This window comes from Bos taurus, chromosome 4 (assembly GCF_002263795.3).
Source record: "Bos taurus isolate L1 Dominette 01449 registration number 42190680 breed Hereford chromosome 4, ARS-UCD2.0, whole genome shotgun sequence".
Lineage (NCBI taxonomy): Eukaryota > Metazoa > Chordata > Mammalia > Artiodactyla > Bovidae > Bos > Bos taurus.
The window spans coordinates 35,385,119-35,405,779 of NC_037331.1; the positions used below are offsets into that span (position 1 = coordinate 35,385,119).

Consider the following 20,661-nt stretch of genomic DNA (forward strand, 5'->3'; position numbering starts at 1 on the left):
TTTCTTAGAATACACTTGTGTCCACAGCAAGCTCTAAGGGTGGAGTGGTGGTGGTATGAGGTATTAAGAAAGCAAACTTAAAGATATTTTTTTCTTATATGATGTATAGGAAAGTTGTTTGCTTTCACTTAAAATATTTCTTTGGGGATGGTTTGTTTATATAAGAACATTGTTAAAAATTAAAAAAAATAAAAATAAAACAAAAAGTCATTTATTTTATTTTAAACTCCTCCATTCTGCAATAGCTCTGTGGAGTCCTATATCAGACACAGAAAGCCTTTCCAGTTTCTAGTGAATGTTCATAGTCAAGGAGGTTTTCTTTTCTGAGGTCTCAGGACTTGGGCCAAAGGGGTTGGGCTGTGTTTTTATTTTTGTTTTGAAGTGCATTCCTGCTGAATTTAATTATTCACCACACCCCAACCCAGCTAAGTAAATATAACCTTAAGATTCTGGCTTAGAAAGGGTTTGAAAAATAACTGATTTTTATTTTTTCCAAAAAAAAAAAAGGGCTATATAGCAGGGTGCTGTTTTGCAGAGGGCATCAAGGCAAGTCACGAGAAGCTAGGTGATCACTCCGTCTTCTCGTCTTTCATTTCCTCATGTATAACATGAAGACTAGAGGATCTTTGAAGTCTCTCCTAACTCTAAATATTTATGATTATGATGTTATAAGAGTTTAAAACACAAAGACATTATAGTTTCACATTCCGATGAACTAACTATAAACTATCTTCTGTCTTTATTTGATGATGAGAAACAGGGATCCATTTACTTCTGAGAGATCTATGCCTGGCTAATACTATGTCTAATACTGTATTAAAGGTGAAAGTCAGGTGTGTTCTTTTCCACTACTAAACATGATATAATGATCTTAATATGTTACTACCTAATGATCCAGTGATGCGTGAATTGTCATGATCAAATGAAACAGATGTGAAAAAATATCTTCAGTTTATAAAGGGAAAGTATCTGATAGAAGATTAGGAGTTGGGTGAGCTGCTTTCAACTCATGTCATCACTTGTTTCAATTAGACATAAACTAAAACATACCCCAGTTTTCTTATACGAGTATAATAATATCTTTTATCTGTTGGTACTAATGTGCTAATACATGGGAAAATATTCATAAAATAGTATTTTAATTTATAAGGCAGAAGGGTTTTATGTCTGACCAAGGTACGATTATTTTTATAGAAGTGAGCACTAAATGGATTGGGTTTCGTCTCCATTTCCTTGTCTCTGTGCAGAGAACTTTGCAGTCTCTTTTATCTGTCTTTTTCCTTTTAATTTCCATAGCTTTGTCAACAGAAGATTGTACAGAAAAGTACTTACTTTCTGCTTAAAGTATAGTCAAAACCTCTGAGATTCTGCTAGATTTAAACTCTGGAGCCAGTAATTATCATTCTCCTGTCTCCTGGGCAGAGGTAGCTATATGTGGAACTGGAAAAGCCTAGCATATACCTATTCTATCCTTTTCCATCCATGCTACCTTCCTTTATGGGTTCTGAAACAGATTAACGATTCTTGAAATTCTACAATTAGAATTTTATTCTTTAGCATTATTCAGTATCAAAATGTAATCCTTAAGAAATACTGTATTTCATATTATCTAATGTATATCTACTACCATAGAGTGAAAATGACTTTGATTCAATCTGTGAGCCCTAAGGAAGATGAGTAGTGTGTCACAGAGGAATAAACTGGACACTCAAGACAAGTTTACTCATTCAATAAAGTTTCCAAGCACCTGGAAGGAATTTTGTTTTTCCTTTTTTTTCTTTTCTTTTTCCCCTCAGTCTAGAACAGATATAGCAGCACCAACTAGGTAGTTCTGATGATACATACTGGCTTCCCTGGTGGCTCAGCGGTAAAGAATCTGCCTGCAATGCAGGAGATGTGGGTTCCATCTCTGGATCAGGAATATCCCCTGGAAGAGGGCACAGCAACCCACTCTAGTATTCTTGCCTAGAGATTCCCATGGACAGAGGACCCTGGCTGGCTACAATCCATAGGATTGCAAAGAGTCAGACACAAAGGACTGAGCACGCATGATGAGAGACATCTCTTTCAGTGTAATTAAGGATCATTTGCTGAGACTCGAAGAGTCACCCTCGAAGATAAACTAAACTATATAACACACCTTACATTTTAATAAAACTCTGTAAAATACTTTTCGTGTGTGTGTGTGTGTGTGTGTGTGTATGTGTGTGCTCAGTCTTTTCCTACTGGATGTTATTTTAAGAATCCAGATTGGGTATTAACCAACACTGCAGACCAGATTACCAAACTGCTTTGCTGCTGCTGCTGCTAAATCGCGTCAGTCGTGTCCGACTCTGTGCGACCCCATAGATGGCAGCCCACCAGGCTCCCCCGTCCCTGGGATTCTCCAGGCAAGAACACTGGAGTGGGTTGCCATTTCCTTCTCCAATGCATGAAAGTGAAAAGTGAAAGTGAAGTCGCTCAGTTGTGTCCGACTCCTAGGCACCCCATGGACTGCAGCCCACCAGGCTCCTCTGTCCATGGGATTTTCCAGGCAAGAGTACTGGAGTGGGGTGCCATTGCCTTCTCCCACCAAACTGCTTTAGATAACAGTAAATTTCAAACTCTTAAAAACAGTTGTAAAACCATACTAGGGATATGTGGTATCCATACTGTGTGAGATCCTGTAGAGTTAGTAGAAATTTCAGAAATAAATTCAGTGACTAATTATTGTCATCACATCCACTGTTTTCATTAACTCATTTAACCCCCAAATATTTGTTAAGCACCCACCATATGCGAGACACTCACAAGTATCGTGAGGATTACAAAGCCCTGGGCACAGCTGAGGCCATTCATCACAACTGAGCTGTGTGGTTGACTCTGCCTGCTGCGTGCTCAGAGTAATTAAAAGGAAAGAAAGCACAGAACCCAGTTTCCAGATGTTGTCTTCTCATGGTATGTTCAGGATGCCCTAGAAAATGCGGTCTAAATTTGAAGTCAGGGTACTTCAAACTAAATCAGTTTAATACAAATTCATAGGCATTCATTGTTTTAGGAGCTAGAGAAACAAGAACACAAAACAGGTGATACTCTTGTATGGGATGCAGACAAATGTATAACTTAGTATGATATAATGTGAAAGAGATGTATTTGGTAGCGAAATCAAAGTGCTTTGGAAAAACAGGAGAGAGTGACTATTTCTTTGGGGGTTTTGTGGAAAAGTTTGAGACAGTAGCAAAAGGGAGATGTCATTTAGCTTGAGTATATTAAGCTAGGATTTGAGACAGGAGGGAAAAAGGGGAAATCCAGAGTTAACCACAATTCTAGTTAAATACAACATTCTGGCCAACAAACTGACAAAATATTAGAAAATTAATAGAATAAAAATCAAAAGCTTCTTATCACAAACCCACCATATGCAAAACCCTAAGCTATGCTGGGGGAGACAAAAGAGGCATTTTGTTGTCACAGTGAGCTTGCAGTTTGGTCTGGGGGCAATGACCTAAACAAATAAAACAACATAAAAATATTTTAAAATGTAGCAAACATATCAAGCATATGGTTAACTATAAAATGAGTGGTATGACACTAAATAGAAAGCATGCAGCAAAAAACATGGCTATATGTTGGAATAGTCTGTAAATTTTCCTGTATCCAAAGAAGAAAATTATGGGGTTTGTTGGTTGACAGTCAAAACCAAGGTTACAGTGATGGGGCAGTATGAGACACAGGAAAGAACCTTGGTTAGAGTTAGGAAACTTGAATCCCTCCTAAGCTGGCTCTGCCACCAACCATCTGTAACTTAAAATGACTCATTTAGTTCTGGTGGCCCTCAGCTCCCTGAGCAGAGGAAGGCTGAATGAAGAGTCTCCTCCCCAGACCAGTTCTTCCATTGTTGCCATTGTCTGCTCATTGCCCCCAAACCAAACCCCGCCTTGTCATTTGCCAAGGGAGCTCTGAGACCTTACAAGCTGTGCTCTTAAATCAAGCTGACAAATGCAGGACCCCGTGGCTGCTTTTTTTCAGAGGTTCCACCCCAAGTCGGTTTTATGTTTCAGACTAATAAGTGCAAGGTGTGTGACCACGGACCCAGAGTTCCCATAATAGACACGTTAGCCAATAAGACCCAAAGTTTCATGACTCATCATTTGCACAGCCCTTCTCCATGTCCCTGAGGTCAGCCTGATAACGAATTCATTTCTAAAATCCGTGGAATCAAATCATTATTTCTGTATTCATTTTCTTAAAGAGGATCCCAAATCCTCCAAATCGTGTGAGTTCCAGGCTCCACAAAATGTGGATTCAGCCTATTCCTCATACACTTCCAAGTTTTCTATTGCGTGACCAAGGTGTGTACAAATCTACACAGGGAAAGTAAGACAGGAATAAGTGACTTAACTCTGTTGGTCTGGTATGAGGTAAAGAGGAAAAAAAAAGACTTACACCTTCTGTTGTGTGTGTGTTTGTTTTTTGTTTTCCTTCTGCTTGGTCTTCCCTCGGTGCCAGCCCTTTATTGGTGGGCTGATTTCTGTCGCTCATCTTTCAAGGCCAGTTCTTTCAAGGCCACTAACAGTAACAGTGGATCGTAATTTTATAGACTGGAACACAGGTACTCTTTTAGAGTCCTAGAGTTTCTGAGACAAGGTTTGTCCTGTTTCTTCCGCGGGGAGTCTTTGGAGACTTCATGGTATACAATAAACAGGCCCTAAATTCACGGAGGCGAGGGTTCAAACGTCAGAAGTTCCTTTACATACACAGTGCCCTGACCGGAAAAACATACCCTAGCGCGGCTGGGGCTACATTTAATCCACGCTGCTGACAGCCCGCGCGCCGACGGGGATGGACTTCTGCACGCTGGGGAGGACTGGCGTGCGCACTGAGAAGGGGGGGCCAAGGGCTGGGGGAGGAGATCGGAAGGGGAGAGGTAATCCCCGGCGTTTTGAGCATCCCCTTTTTAGAAAGCCTGAGTCTCTCCCGGGACAGCTGCTGCGGTCACACCACAAACTTAAAAGCCGGCCTCCCGCTCCGAGCGTGCCTTTCCTCGCCACCCTCGCCTCCCCTCAGCTCCAGCTGGTGCCTGGCTCCGCGCCGCTCCGGCAGGGCGCTTGGGGGTCAGCAGCGCCCCCTGCCTCCTGGCCAGTCCTCTGTGGCCGCAGCCTCCTCGCTCCACCAGGGCCGCCCGCGGCTCCGCGGCTCAGCTAGCGCTGCCGCTCAGAGGAGGTCGCGCCGGTGTCCCGGGTCGCCGCCTCGCTCGCGCACCTCCTGCATCCCCTTCCTCTCTTCCTGAAGAGACAGCGGGCACCGAGGGAGGGAGAGAAGAGGTCGCGGCAGGTAAGGCAGGTTTCGGGTCACCTGCTGCTCCTGTGGGAGGGTGCTCTGGGGACCGCGGTGTTCAGTAAGGGATGACTGGATTCCGGGGTGGCCGAGGGTCTGAAGTGAGGATACCGAGTGTCTGGGAGATACGGAACATTATGGGACGGATAGAGCTCTCCGGAGCTGACAGGAGTGGGTCCGCCGGGGGCCAGACGGAGAATCCGGCGCTGAGGCGCGGACGGTCCTGGCTCGCGGCACAGGGACAGCGTGGCGGCGGGCGCAGCCCCCACACTCGCCACCACCGCCGCAGTCTCCTCAGCCCGAGTCGGGCAAAAGTTTTCCTCCCGGACGCGCCCGGGAACTTCGCTCGTTCTCATTCCCTCCGGGACGCTGGCGGCCGGGAGCGCTTCTGAACGTGCCCCCTGGCTCCCCCGGCTGCAGGTTCATTCGCAGACGCGTCGGTGGGGACCGTCTGAGGAGGACTTGACCTGGGGCGTCTGCGCCCTCCCTCGCTCCTTTTCCCGACGCGTGGGGGAGGGGACGGGGAGACCGTGGCGGTTGTTTGTGTTGTGGTGCTTTTGGGGAGGGATGGGCGACGCCTTTTACCCTGTGAGGGAACCGTGACGCTCCTTCTGACGGGAGCTTGCATCTTCCCAGACTCGGAGGGCAAAGTTGGAAGCAGACACCAGCCTCAGAGCTGGCTGACTGGGAAAGGCGGTTCTTGCCAAACGCACTCTTAAGGGAGCCGGGCATCCCCCGGTAGCCTCGCTGGGCTCCCTCAGAAAAGGCCCGGATTTGACTCCTGCCGGGAGTTTAACCCGCCTGATTTAACCCCGCGGGGTGTTCCCCAACCCCTCCCCATGCGCCCGGAGTTCATGCGTTAATGGTCCGCCCTGGAAGAGCCCCGGCAGTTTTCGGCATCACCTGATTCTCCTTCCCTCACGAGCTAGTTCAACCTCGTGGGCTGAGTTGCTTTGCTTGCTTCCTGGCGCGCGGAAGGGACCTGACAGGAGAAGGAGGCGCCGCGCTCCCGCGACTAGGCTGGACTCGAAGGGACTGGACCGGAGCCGCGTGCCCAGCAGCTGCGGCCGCTGAGGTCCCCAATTTTAAGTTACCGAGACTGGAGTTAAATAGGCGAACTTTCCGCTATTTAGCCCCAAGTGAAGCTGTAATGAAAGGCAAATGTCTCTACGAAGACTCTTCTTTCCCCACCAAAGCCCCTCCCATCCTTAGCCTGTCAGTGCCATTTGCCAGAGAAGGGGCGAGGGGACCGAAAGTCAAATTTAGCTGGAAAGATTCTCCTCCCGTGGGTGTGTGTTGAGGACGGTGTCCCTAACGGATGAAAAGGGTTGAGGGCGAGGTAGACTGGATGAGACCCCACTCCGGGGTCTGGGGCTGCTATTGTGTAACCATGGCAACCGCCGGGGCAAGAGCGGTCAGAGCCTTCCGGGTTCTGCACGTGGAAAGAAAAATGTGAAGGGTGGGGAAGGGAGAGAATCACATGTCATCACTCCTGTGTTGCCTTCGCTTCTCCTGCTGTTCTGAGCCAGACAGCTAGGAGGATGAGCAGGAAAGGTCTGGGTTGGGTGTGAGCAGCCCCAGCCAGCAGTTACTTTAACTCTGTCCCGCCTCAGAATCACTGAGGCCTGTTCTAGCAGTTAAAGCTGGCCAGAGAAGCCGTCGCTGATAGGCTACGAAGTGATGGTTCAGGTCAGGGAGATGGGAAAAGGCCTTGGCCTTTGGAAGAGAAAAGGCCAGGAAGTACAGGAAGGAGATGTGGGAAGAGATAAGAATAGGGTCAAGAGGTAGCTGAGAGACAATAAAAGGGTACTGATCTGGACTGCCAAAATTTCAAATGGAATTTGCCCATTTATGAAGTGGAAAACTGGTGGAAAAGGGAAGGGACAAACACATTGCATCCTAGGTATTTTGTACATTATCACCATTAATATTCTCAACAGCAGTACGTTTCTTTTTCTTTTTTTTTTGTACACACAATTTTATTAGGCTTTATATTATGTCAGTCAGCAACCTATATTGTGTGACTGCCATTGTCTGAAACCTCAGCAAGGTCTCTTGTCCCTTTATCCGGGTTCTATGATCAGATTTTTCTCCCTCTCAGCCAGTAATTAAAGTATTGCATTTAAGAGCTTCCCAAGTGGCGCTAGTTGGTAAAGAACCCGCCTGCTAATGCGGGAATTGTGAGAGGAGGGTTCGATCCCTGGGTCTGGAAGATGCCCTGGAGGAGGGTGTGGCAACCCACTCCAGTATTCTTGTCTGAAGAATCCCCGTGGTCAGAGAAGCCTGGAGGGTTACAGTCTGTAGGGTCGCAAAGAGTCTGACACGACTGAAGCAACTTGGCATGCATTGCATTTAAGGTGTAGGTCAAAAATGTGATGCTTTGGAAAGGTGCTACATTAAGCCATGAACTCGCCATGTTTAGTTAGTTTTTCTTTTTAAAGAAAAGAAACAGAGTTAGAAATGTGGGGTGTCCCATTTTGGTTTTTTCAATTTTAAGAAAAAATATAATTCTTAAAAATGGTATTGGTGGTTAAGGGAGTAAACAAAGCAGTCACTTTCCTTTTAGAGATGAGAACAATGAGATGTGAAAGTGTTAGCTGCTCTGTTCAAATGTAAGCTAGTAAGAGGTGGAGCTGAGACTGGAACTGTTTTACCTGGATGTTGGTCACCTTTTAAGAACTTCAGGCAGCTTTCCATGACGCCACTTAAGGGACCTTTCTAAGATCAGTTTGATGCAGTATCTGTGTATTATAATTTACAGGGGAAAAACCCCAACAATTTAAATGGGATTCAGGGTTGAAGATGGGTATGGGCCACAACAAGTGTGTAGAACAAGAATCTTATGTACATGATATTAATAATTTATATTTATACAGGTCACTGTGCCTTATGGGGAATTATTTAATAATGTTTATATAGGAAAAACAGAACAAAAAGAAACATTTTATCAAATAGTAACCCTTTGGCTATGTTGAGAAAATTCTCTGAGGTTAATGAAGTTTTCCTTAGTCTACTTACTGCCTTCACAACCTGATACCTACAAACTTACTTCATATTTTGGCACCACCATTTCACCTTTGTGTCTGTGGCCCATTTGCTTGCAAGAAATAATCATTTGACTCCTGTTACCCTCCTGCTGACTCTCTGAGAGGGGAGATTAAGGGAAAATGCCTGGCAATGCAAAATGTTTTGAAATTTTCAGAGAATTATAACCAACACCAGTAGAAACTAAGGGTAAAAGATAAATAATTATGTATCTTTTCTTTTGCCTTTTTGCAGACTTTGTACTTAGTCTTAGATAATTTGCTCTATAATTTTGCATGGGAAAATTATACACAAAGCTAAACTGTGTTTTCAATCTCCTTTGTGTGTGGAGGGAGCTGGTAAGGGTGGGAGTGGGAATTATTTTTGGTGTCAGGGAGGGTCTGGAATATAAACAATTACAAAGGCAGAGGAAGCACATGTACTGTTTCCAGTGACAGGCTAACACATTAAATATAGGTTTGAACTTGAGTCACCAGGCTGAATTACTCTCACGTCTTTTCCAAAACTAGGAAATATATTGTTTGGAGTTGGAGTTAAATTAAAACTATATGTTTCATGGTGCTCAGGTCTTATTCCTCATACTGTGGTCTTTTTGCATTGCATGGGTATTTGTAAACTATCAAAAGGTTTATCACAGACCTGAAAGTTATCTGTAGATGTCCTCTGGAATTGGCAGATATCTCTGTTGCCCTCTGTTTGTTTTCTGCTTGGACAGAGTTACTGGGTTAAGTCATCCCCATTTTTATTATTTAGAACATCAACTTATCAATCTCAAGGGGAAAACGTTCTAATTGGTGGTGATTTAATGAATATTAGTATGTCTTCAGATTGTTTGTTACAACTTCATTATGGAAAAGAAATGTGACTGAACTTTACTGTTCTGTTTGGGAGACATAATAATTTGATGATACATGTTTTTTGGATAGAATTCTTGTCAATTAATAAATGATTTTTTAATAAACATGAGTAACCATAGCTCTGTTTGAAAAGCTATTCCTTTTATATGTACCTGGACCTATATAGATAACCTAAGTAAAGTATTAATAAATATTTCAAGACTTGATAACATATTCCTTGAAGGAAAAAGAAACATTCATATTTGTGAAATAAGTAGTAATAACAGTAATAATGACTGACCATGGGAAAAATTTGTCAATCCCACACCTTGTTACCTCAAAAGTTAGTTAAAAAATACTTCTTTACTCTAGGAAATCTTGGCCAGAATTCCTTTTTATTATTATATCTTCATCCTGCCTTTTAAGCTAATATTCTGAGTTTTTCAGTCATTTGTTTCCTTACAATTTTATTTATAATTCCTAACTGGATCAAAAGGACCTGGAAGTTAGGATTTGTCTTCTCTAACTTTTTATAACTTTAGGTTAGTACAATGCTAAACATATTTAGATACTAACAAATATTGAAATATAATTAATTATCAAGCAGTTAATAAAATGATTTTGAATCACTTTGTCCCCTATAAAAGATCAGCTTAAAGATCTTTGGTTTTATACTTTACTTTCTCTGAGATTTTAGAAAGGAGAGTTTTGCTTTTATATGAGTTTTAACCTTTAATAGAAAAAAAAAGTTGAGATGTGGAGTGTTTTATCATAATGCATAACATATAGGAGCAGTGTAATGATCATGTGAAATAGGGTTTATAAAAATACTTAGTAAAAGGTTGCATATTACAAAAAGTTATTTTCTTTTTGAATTTATTATATTTTTTAGAAGGATCCAATTAAGAAATGAGAATCTGCATCATCTGTGTCCACCTTATTTCACCTTAACTTTAAGTCGTTTTTGCTGTTTAGTTACTAAGTTGTGCCTGACTCTTTGTGATTCTACGGACTGTAGTCTGCCAGGCTTCTCTGTCCATGGGATTTCTCAGGCAAGAACACTGGAGTGGGTTGCTGTTTCCTTCTCCAGGGCTCTTACTGACTCAGGGATCGAACCCACGTCTCCTGCCTTGGCAGGTGGATTCTTTACTGCTAAACCACCAGGGAAGCCCAAGAAATATAAAGGTAAAGCAAATTCACTGCAAACAAGAAATGCACTGATAAGAGACTGCAACACATTGAAATTATTTTGAAATTTAAGTAATAATAATGAGGTATACTTAAATTATTAGACATTTACAAATATAAATTATTCAAGACAATGTTTCAAAAAGTTGGAATATGTAATAAGATAGATTGTTCATATTTAAATTTTAAATGATTTTGGTGACTTTTAATTTATCATCATTAATATTTGATCTTTTATCTCCATGTAAATAATAATGTTTAATTATTTCTAATAGTTATGAACCAGGACTTCTTTAACCAACCTTCTAATCTTTTGCTGGTAAATTTAGACAGTTTGCTCATTCTTTTGCCATGCTCAGTAAGCCACACATATTACCCTCCTATAAAAATAAGTAGAATTAAAATTCTACTATAAAATAAGTAGAATTAAATGATCAAGTATTCACAGAAGAGTTTGTGTTTCTCTAAATCTGTTATCCATTTAAATATATGGGGTCTTCTGCTTCAGAAATTAGAAATGACGTACTTTATGTCCCTTGTTTCTTCTATAGGGCATTTAACATAATACTATAACTTCAATATTTTATGTTGTAACTTCAACATCTCTAGTATGTTCTAGTAAATCATAGGAAAATGGGAACACTTGGTGCATTTTTCTAATGAATTATTAAGCATTATTAAATGGGGCCATAACTACTAAGAACAAAGTCAAGTAAACCAAGTCTAGATTACTGAGCAGAAGAAATACAGTATTACTACTTTCAGGGAAAATAAATAAAATTGTATAGATATAGAGAGGTGATATTATTACTCTACCATCAGGTAAATGTCTAATATATTTTCCTGTACTAATTATGTACTTTTTTTTATTACAGTATTATATTTGGTCCAGAAATATATAGCTGGTCCAGAGCCTATATAGCTGGTACCTAGTAACTGAGTTAAATATATCTAGTTTCAAGCATTAGATTAGCAGAAATTAGACGAATACAATTTCTCAGTAGAAATATTGTCTGGAGTTATGTTAGTGAAGAGACAGAGAAATAGTATAGTCTAAGTTTTTAACATCAGCATGTATGAACTGCATAAAAGCAATGTCCAGAAAAAAAGTACCCTCCTAAGTTAAATAGTTCTATAGAAGCCTTTAAAAAAAAAAAAAAAAGACATATTGACAGCTGAACATGTGCCTAATGACTTTCTAATCTCAAATTATACCTAAATAATCTAGTTTTCTTTGATGGAATGTATAAAATCAGTGTGAGGCTTTTACTTCTTTTTTGTTTTCTCTCCTTCTAAAGCCCAGTCCACAAATATGACATTCAGGCATTTCTTGCATTTTGGTATTTGCTATTGTTGCTTTCAGATAAATATTTGCTGTTTATATCTGAAATAATTGTTCTATGAAAGAAAAAAGTGTGTTCTAAGGTGAAAAAATGAATACTTTTGTTTTTTTACTTGGAGGAGCACTTTTAATCTTGAAATGTAACACTTCATTTCAAAGAACTATTTGGAACCCTCAAAATTCTCAGTTTACTTACAGTACTAAATACAGGGTCAGTAGAAGTTGACAGTAATTTGCGTTTTCTTGTTGAAATGGGGTGTACATCTAAAAGAACTTTTATATTAATGATTTCATTACAGATACACATTCACAATCATTACTGAAAAATCAGTAAATACAGATAAGCATAAAGTAAGAAAATGTAATAAAAAGTTTTGCATAAATCCACTACACATAAATATATGTTAATTCTTAGGTTAAACATGAAATTTATTTTTAAAATAAATGTTATATGTGACAGCTAGGGCCTAGATCTCATTTTCTAGGATTACTGTCCCATAAAAGGAACCAGGGATCCTCAGAGAAATGGCTGATTCTAGGACTGGGGCAGGAAATGTATGTGAGCCTGGATCATCTTTTGCCAAAAAATAAACAAGTTTCCCAAACACACACATACACTCAACATACCAAATGTGCACAATGATAGGGGTATGTCAAAGAGATCTAGGAACCAGCTGAAAAATTTCCCAATGGCCAACACTAGAATAATTTAAGCAAAATAAGTAAACTATTATTGATTATAACCCAAGGTATAAAATATGTATCCATGGGACCATGCTAATATAAATGAGTGATGAATAAATAAAGGAGAAGAGACAAATACTCCATCCAGTAGAACTTCAAACACTTTATGCAGGTATCTGGCCCTCAAGGAAGGGGAACATATAACTCCTTACTTCTGAAATGAGCTGTGCATGGTTACTTCCTCCAAAGAGTACTCAGCATGGAAAGGAAGGGAAAGAGTACTTTACAGTAAACAAGGCGAGCAGAGACTGTCTCTGGCAAGTGCTCAGGGTCAACCTCAACAGTCCTAAAGCATATTGGTAGTATGTGCCTTTGATATGAAGGATGAAAGGAATACTCCCCCTCTCAACCTCTCCCTTAATATGTTCTATAACCCCAATAAAACCATGAGAAAAACATCAGACAAATTCCAAAAGAGGGGCAGTCTACAATATATTTGACCAGCATTCCTCACACCGGTCAAGATCATAAAAAACCAAAGTAAGTCTGAGAAACTGTTATAAGCAAGAAGAAGTCAGAGAGACACGAACTAAATGTAATGTGGTGTTCTGGGTGAGACCCATGGAAAGAAAAAGAACATTAGATAAATACTAAAAAAATCAGAATAGACTTGGACTTTAGGTAATAACAAAATGTCAATATTGATTTTATTCATTATAACAAATGTCCATTCTATCTATCGTAGATTTAAAAATAATAGGGAAAACTGGATGTGGGTTCTAAGGAAACTTTCTGTACTGTCTTTTCAGTTTTTGTGCATCTAAAACCATTCTGAAAAATAACATCTATTTGTAAAAATTATACTTGAAAGCATATAGATTGACCATGGTGAGAAACTATATAAAAGGTGAACCATTCTCTGGTCAGAAAGGTTAATGTTGTTCAATTAACGCTTACTTTATTCCCCTAGTTCAAGGTGGAACTATTCTACTGTTTTTTTCCTGTTGATGCTAAGTATAATAGATCTCATCATAATAAATGCATATTTTGAAGTGTTCTTGTAATTACTTATTTTTCAAAATAAAATATATTACTTGGATTAATAAAAAATTTTACATCACCATTGTGATCGGTTCTTGTGCAAAGAAAGCTATGTATCAGTAATGTTCCATAAATCAGCCTTAAATATTAAAAGAGAGGGCACACTTTTTTCACACTTTAGTCTTTGCTATTTTATCGATATTGACAAGATCCATATTCTGTGTCAGATGTCTTCAGTTCTACATGATGGTTGTGCTTTCAAATTGTTGCCAAAAAAGGCTCAATGACTATGTTCTTGTTTCTCTTCTTTGAATCTCAAGGACATCTACTACATTAAATATATTAAAGATTATTCCATATCAAATGTTATAGGTATAATACACATATCATTGCTTATTTTAAAAATTAAAAATTTACCTAAGGAGTCTTTTATATCCCTTTAAATTCATAGAAATTAAGACTCATATATGTTCCAAAAATGTAGATATGTGTTGCCATTTCCATTTTTATCTGTGTGTGTGTTTTCAATTCTTTCCCTCACTTTACGTATATACTTTCTATTATAAAACTCACATTATTCCTTCTATTCTCTGTTACAAATGGTTGCATATGTTTTGAAAGTCCAAGGATTTTTTTTTTTTCCCTTTTAGTAAGTTTTCTTGCTTATGTGCTTAGTCACTCAGTCATGTCTTGATTCTTTATGACCCCATGGACTATAACCCCCCAGGCTCCTCTGTCCATGGGATTTTCCAGGCAAGAATACTGGAGTGGTTTGCTATTTTCTGCTCCTGGGGATCTTCCCAACCCAGGGATCAAACCTGTGTCTCCTGCATTGGCAGGCTAATTCTTTACCACTGTGCCACCTGGGAAATCTCTTGCTTATAGTTGGACTAAAAGTCCTGTCATTTCACCTTTATACATGCTGATGTCTTATTTTTTATTATCTCATATTTATAATTATTTAATAATTACCTGACTGTGCTTTATAGTCAACTTTCTATTGAATTTGTGCTCTACTGTGGCAGTGGTTGAAAAGTTTAAACATACTTTTTTTATTTGTCTTGTTTTTAGTTTGTATGAATCATAGCACACAAAGAAACACATTTCAAGAAGTTGTTTGGGAAAAATCATGGAATCCAGTCCCAGAATATGTGGCTAAAGGGCCTTTTTTTTTTAGTGATACCCCACTGAACTTCCAGAGATTCAGGGACAATGTCTGAAAAAGACCCAGATCAAATATGACTAGTGTGTTCTGGGCTTCCATTGGAATCTTAGGTACAAGGTTTTCATTTTTGTTACATGGAAGGATTGAATGCAATTTTTTAAAAGAGAGATCCTGCCTATGGTAATTCAACTCATTCTGAAAGAAGAATGCAGAAATACAAATTCTGACCAAAACCTTTAGAAATGGTTTGCATAATTTGCATAATAGAGATGTGAAATTTATGCTTTTGCATGGACTATCATTGACTCCTTTTTTACTTCCTATCAATGTATTTTCAAGTAATTGATGACTTATGAATACATAATTATAACTAAGGTACTATTTTCAAAAAGTCTTTTCAGATGAAAATAATCGTCTCAAATCTCATCAATTGTGAGGTCTGACTCTCCTTATCAGAAGACAGGTTTTTAAAACAGTTGTGAAATTGTATACTTACTAACTTTATCCTTCACATATATTCTGATTCAAAATTCACTCTTTTGGCCACACTAGCCTCCGTCTTATAGCTTCAAATATTTCCTTATCATGATCAAATTGGGGTGTTAAGTTGCTTTCCAAGCAGTTTGGTAGAAGGTCGAAGTAGCCAGACTGTTCTATCTGTAAAAGTATTTGCATGATGAAATAGTGTAAGGTGAGTTATGTATAATTACAAAGTAGAAAATTAGTATAAGTCAAATTATTTTATCAACTTATGAAGGCTTTTATCACCTGTAAAGTAGCTGTTCAAAAGCATTTGTACTGGATATACAGATGAGGGGATAACATTTCCCTTTCTTTGACTTGATTCACATTTCTCAGCGCCGTGGGGATTGTTGTCTTAGACTACACTGTGATGAATTTTGGCAGAGAGTCTTCATTGTTCAGGTTTTTAAAAGGGCAAGTTTTTGGCAGAAGTAGTTTACATAGAAGAGGAATGCTGTGCTTACACATGTGCACTCAATAGACCCTTCAGAGAGCTTGGGCTGAGATCCTGGGATTCCTTACTTCACCCTACTCCAAGTCTCTGGATGTTGATTGCTTAGAGCTCTTTTGTTTTGTCATTATCACATAGGCCTTTTCACATTCCAGAAAATGGTAGTTTTGATCCATATTTCAAAACTTTTTAGAGTACAAGAAATGGTCACTCATATCCTGTGCAGTTCACTAGCGACGTTAAAAATAAGAATTGCATTCAGATCTGCTTTTCCTTAATATTTATAAAACATGTAACCATCATCTTCATGATGGTCACCAATCATTCTTTTTATATTTTTGTAACCTTTGGTTATTTCTGATAATCGGAAATGACAATTTTGACTTTCTCTTTTTTCCATTACTTTATTTTATACAAACAGGGTTTAAAAGTGTGCTTTATGTGGGTGATATATTAAGATGAGCAAAAACAAAAAAGTCTTGTAAATTCCCTGAATTAATAAAGAGGACAGACTAGCATCAACCACATGGGCTTACAGTTTCTCTACTCTTTCCTCTTGGGACTTTGAGCTGATTTCTTCTTTTACTTGGATAGTTTTGCCTCTTACTACCATCACTTCTCCTGGCCCCAAACCAGTGCCCACTCCCCTAGGTACCCTCATGTACGGCCATTGAATCTTGCTTGAAAAAGTGCTTTTCACTTAAATTCTGCCCTCCTGTCTGTACGATCTTTTTCAGTTCCGATAACTATTTCTCTCTTACTTGGACTAAGTTTCTCAAGAATAAGGACCAAGTAGTTGCTACCTTGATATTTTTCTCCATACTTCCATGCATATCACCAAGTCTTTTATGTAATAAGTACACAATCTCTAATACTTGAATATAAATTATTCTATTCAGAACCCCTTTTTTGTTTTTCCTCTTATAACTAATTTAGATGTATAATTCCTCATGAAGTTATTTTCACACACACATTCCTTCGTTGTAAAAAGGTTATTTTTAGTTATTTCACATATTCATATTACTCTTGATGCCTTTCCATCTTGAATTCCCTTTTCATCTTTTCTTTAATTCAAGAAGTATTTATTGAGTGCCTGCTATATGCTATACGAGTCACTGACAAAATACAGGTGAGAAACCATGGCTGCAGCCCTGAAGTAGGTGACTGTAATTCATTATCATCAAGGGTCAAATCAAATCTTATGATATTAAATCCAAAAAACAAACAGTCCTATTCATAGTCTTGGCCTTTTCTCTCTGCAGCCTTTTTTTAAATGATGTCATCCTCTCACCTTAACCTCTTTTATCTTTATGGAGATTATGCTCAGAGCATTATCTCCATCCCTGACTTCTCTCCCAGGTCCCAGGTACATTACCACACCACTACAACCCCTGTGGGTTAGTCTTCATTTCTCTACATTATGTGTAAAAAGGAGATCACTCTGAAAACTGAAAGAGTCTTTAATTAGTGGAACTTTAAACTGAGGCTTTCAAGTGTGGGGGAACATGTGGTGCTGTGGTTAAGGTTATGCCCTGTGGAAGCAGACAGCTTGGATTCAGATCCTAGTTCTGTCACCTCTGAACTGTGTGATTAGACAAGTTACTTGACCTTTTTATGTCCATTTCCCATCTTTTAACTTGGGTTCATTAAAGCACTAATCTCATAGGGTTATTGCAAGATATAAATGGGTTAATATAGGACAATCAAATGTTGTATTATACTGTGTTATCTTTCCATTATCCTTACAAGATGATGCAAATTACATATAGATCAGATTCTCACACATCTCCACACTGTTCTGCTGCCTTGTTCCTTATCTGCTGGATTCCATTAATCTCATTCAGAAAAAGGTCCTTTTGTGACCTCCTTCAGGTATATTCCTGGATAAGAGAATGACATTTTAGGATTGACTATTACCATATCCTTCTTCTGCACAATAGTGTGTTTAAAGAAACATCATTTGGGGCATACTGTGACTGACTATGCTATAGGGATGTGAAGGAGAATCCAGGGCAAAGGAACCCTTTCATACTAGCTGTCACAGAAGCAGCAGCTGCTTGTAGAAGCTAAACAGCAAACAATATAATCCTTTGGTGCCCCATCTAAATTTCCAGGTTTATTTTGTAGCAGTTCACCATTCCTTAGCCATCTACTACTGGATTTATAACACTGCACATTCCTTGAAGTGCTCCATTCCCAAATAAACAACACAGATTTGTTTAACAGCCTTCATATCCCCCTGCTTCTGACTTTTTTTAACTCAGTACACAGATATTTCTTTAGCCCTCCAATGTGGGCCTTCTAAGGTCATTCTAATCCCCTGCCCTCAGCTTCCTTCCCCTGTTTGATCACTACCTTGTCCCTGTACCTCTGCTAACCAGTTATTGCACTTGAAACTTCTTATTAAATGCTCTCACTACTTTGTGGTTTCAGAATATTCTATTTCAGTCCCGTTTATAAGGAGTGAAAGAAAACAGAATGACCTAATTCACTCTCCATCCACTAGAGGATTTGGAAATTGGCCCAGTGACAGTCTCTTGTAGTGCAGGCTCATGCCCGAGGACTGGACTAGACCCTGTACCGGTGCTGAACTTGCTGCCATGGTCTAGCTACCGAGAGGTCCCTGGATTCTTGCTCTTTAAAGGTTGGGCTTCAGGGGATCTTGAAGGAACCTGTAGTATAGCACTTATGAAATAAAGTTGCCCAAGAGAAGCATCTTCCAAGGTGTAAGTTTAGGAAGAATCCAGAGACAAATGGGTAGCTCCTGCATCTAAGTATAAGCAATCTAACATGCAAGGAAAACCTTTGTCTCAGGTTGATGCATCTTCTTGGCCCTTCTCTGAAATATAACTAGTGGAAGCAGCAAGTATGTTAATCAATGATATTTTCCAGAAATTGAACTTAAAGGTCACTTCAGCTTCTGAGCAAGTGGAAGTGAAACTGAATAATGTTCTAGTTATTTTATGGGAAAATACTTTTCTAATGCTGTTTTTGGTATTGTTTCAGATTAGTCTATTCCCATAGTTGGCTTATGAATGTTCATCAATATATTTTATATAATTAATAAATTATTTTCTACTACTTTAATTATGAACCTTATATATATCATATTAATAACTATATGTAAGACCCTATTTCTACTTCACAGAAAATGAAATGCTTCAGAGATAGGATAAATAAGATTTACTTGAAATAATTTCTAAATATTTTCTAAATAATTAAAAAGCCTCTCACAGTGCTAATCCCAGGAGTGTAAAGTGATTTCCTATAGTTGCAAATAGATAGATGTAAATCAATGTAAAATGTTTCAAATATATATTAATATATATATATCTTCAGTGTGTGGCATTTTCTATTCCATGAATCTTAAGGATAATTTTATTAGAGCAAATTAAAAGAAGGAAAAAATTTTAAGAACTAGAACCCAGAGTCAATTTAGTTTGTTTGTTCTGGTTTTATAAATTCACTCTTACTTCTGTTGGCTTTATTACTTTAGTAAGTAAATATTTATAAATCTCCTGGCTTGTTTCTTGATGAAATTTTAAGTAAGGAAGATAATTTACATTAGTTTTCTAAGTATTTTCCTGGGGCAAGGGAGTTCCATTTTCAAATGATTCCTTTTAGGTGTTTATGAGGACTAGCCAGGCTAATAGTGGTTTTCTGGGTAGTTTCAGGGTCATTAAAAAAGTGTGACCAGGGCCAAAGTAACACCTGTTCCAGGTCTGTAGTTCAGGACTGAAGACAGAGAAGGTGGAACAATCTAGGGGTTCTCATGTATGTTCTTCTTTGGGGGCCCTGTAATTCCTGGGTTGTGCCTGATGGCTCTCTCCTCTTGCTCTTTCACTGGTTCCCCTTTCTCTTCCTCCCACTTACTGCCTTTTGCCCACAGTTCTGTTCTTTTCTGTCTACAGACTTTTCTCCCTGATCCATTCACTCTCCTCATTTCTGTTATTATTTAGATGAGAAAGACACATAAATTATTAACCGTGACCTCTCTCATGGTATTGATCCCTCTGCCAGTGCTTTTTCCAGTAGACTCTAGTCTAAGGCAATTAATCATCCATTTAATAAGCAGTTTAAATTCTTACTATGATCTCATCATGTACTTTCTTCCAATGTAGTTGTGATTTTTGTACACACAAATGATCTTGTGGTGGAAAGGCAGCACAGTTTGGAGTCACAATTTACTATCTGGGAACACTTGTTATTTAAGTCTATCAGTCTTGTTTTACTCATATATTGAAGTGGGGTAAATGACAGCTCTGTATACAAAACACATGTGAGTATTAGTTGAGAAAATATAAGTAAATTTCTCCTAGTGCCTGACACCATGGCTATTTAATATATCAACACTGATAGTTTTATTTCTTCTCACTAATATACATTAAGCATATTTGGTTAAAAAAGCTTTGAAATGTCAGGGTACAGACTTTGGGTTTTATACTGGAGGCACATGGGAGCCACTGAAAGTTTTTGAACCATGAAATAACCCAAGAATTAGTATTTTAGGAAGATGAGCCTAGGAATAATTTACAGGGAGACCAATTAAGAGACACTTTGTAGATAAAATAAGGGCTGGACTAACACAATGGTGTTGAGAATAGAAATAAGGGTGTTAGAGAAATGCAGGGCTATCATATCAGACTTTTACTGTTTGTTATTTGTGTATTTCATGATTTTTCCCTGTTATATAGTCAAAGAACTATTATTATAATGTGAACTTTGCTCTCAGCCTAACTCAGAACTATTTTATATTCCTCTCAGAACATAGATGTGTTAACATCTATGCAACAAGTAACATCTTACCACATATAAAGTCTGAGGTCAGACTTGATCCCAGCAGGATATAAAATATCTCATGAATTTTTTTCCTGCTAAAGGAAGTTTTAAGTATTTCAGGTTAAGAAAATAATCCTTAGATATAGAGGATGGAGAGACTGTGTAGAGAGCAACTTTCAAGCAGATATCACAGAACTGGAAAGAAAAACCAATGAAAATCTCAGCTAAATATTTAGTTTGTAAAATAAAAGTGCTTTCTTATTTTTTTTTTTTCATGTATGTTTAACATTTA

General features: G+C 38.6%; 1 protein-coding gene across 2 annotated transcripts in view; it reads left to right on the forward strand.

Moving 5' to 3' along the window:
* The first annotated feature begins 4,564 nt into the window (after positions 1–4,564).
* Positions 4,565–20,661, forward strand: part of SEMA3D (semaphorin 3D) — a 230,191-nt gene continuing 214,094 nt past the window's right edge. The window contains exon 1 of one of the 2 annotated variants that reach the window (XM_059885665.1): positions 4,565–5,313. The gene's annotated coding sequence lies outside the window, so the exon portion shown is untranslated. The remainder of the gene's footprint in view (positions 5,314–20,661) is intronic. The other variant, NM_001206096.1, reaches the window with a different exon arrangement.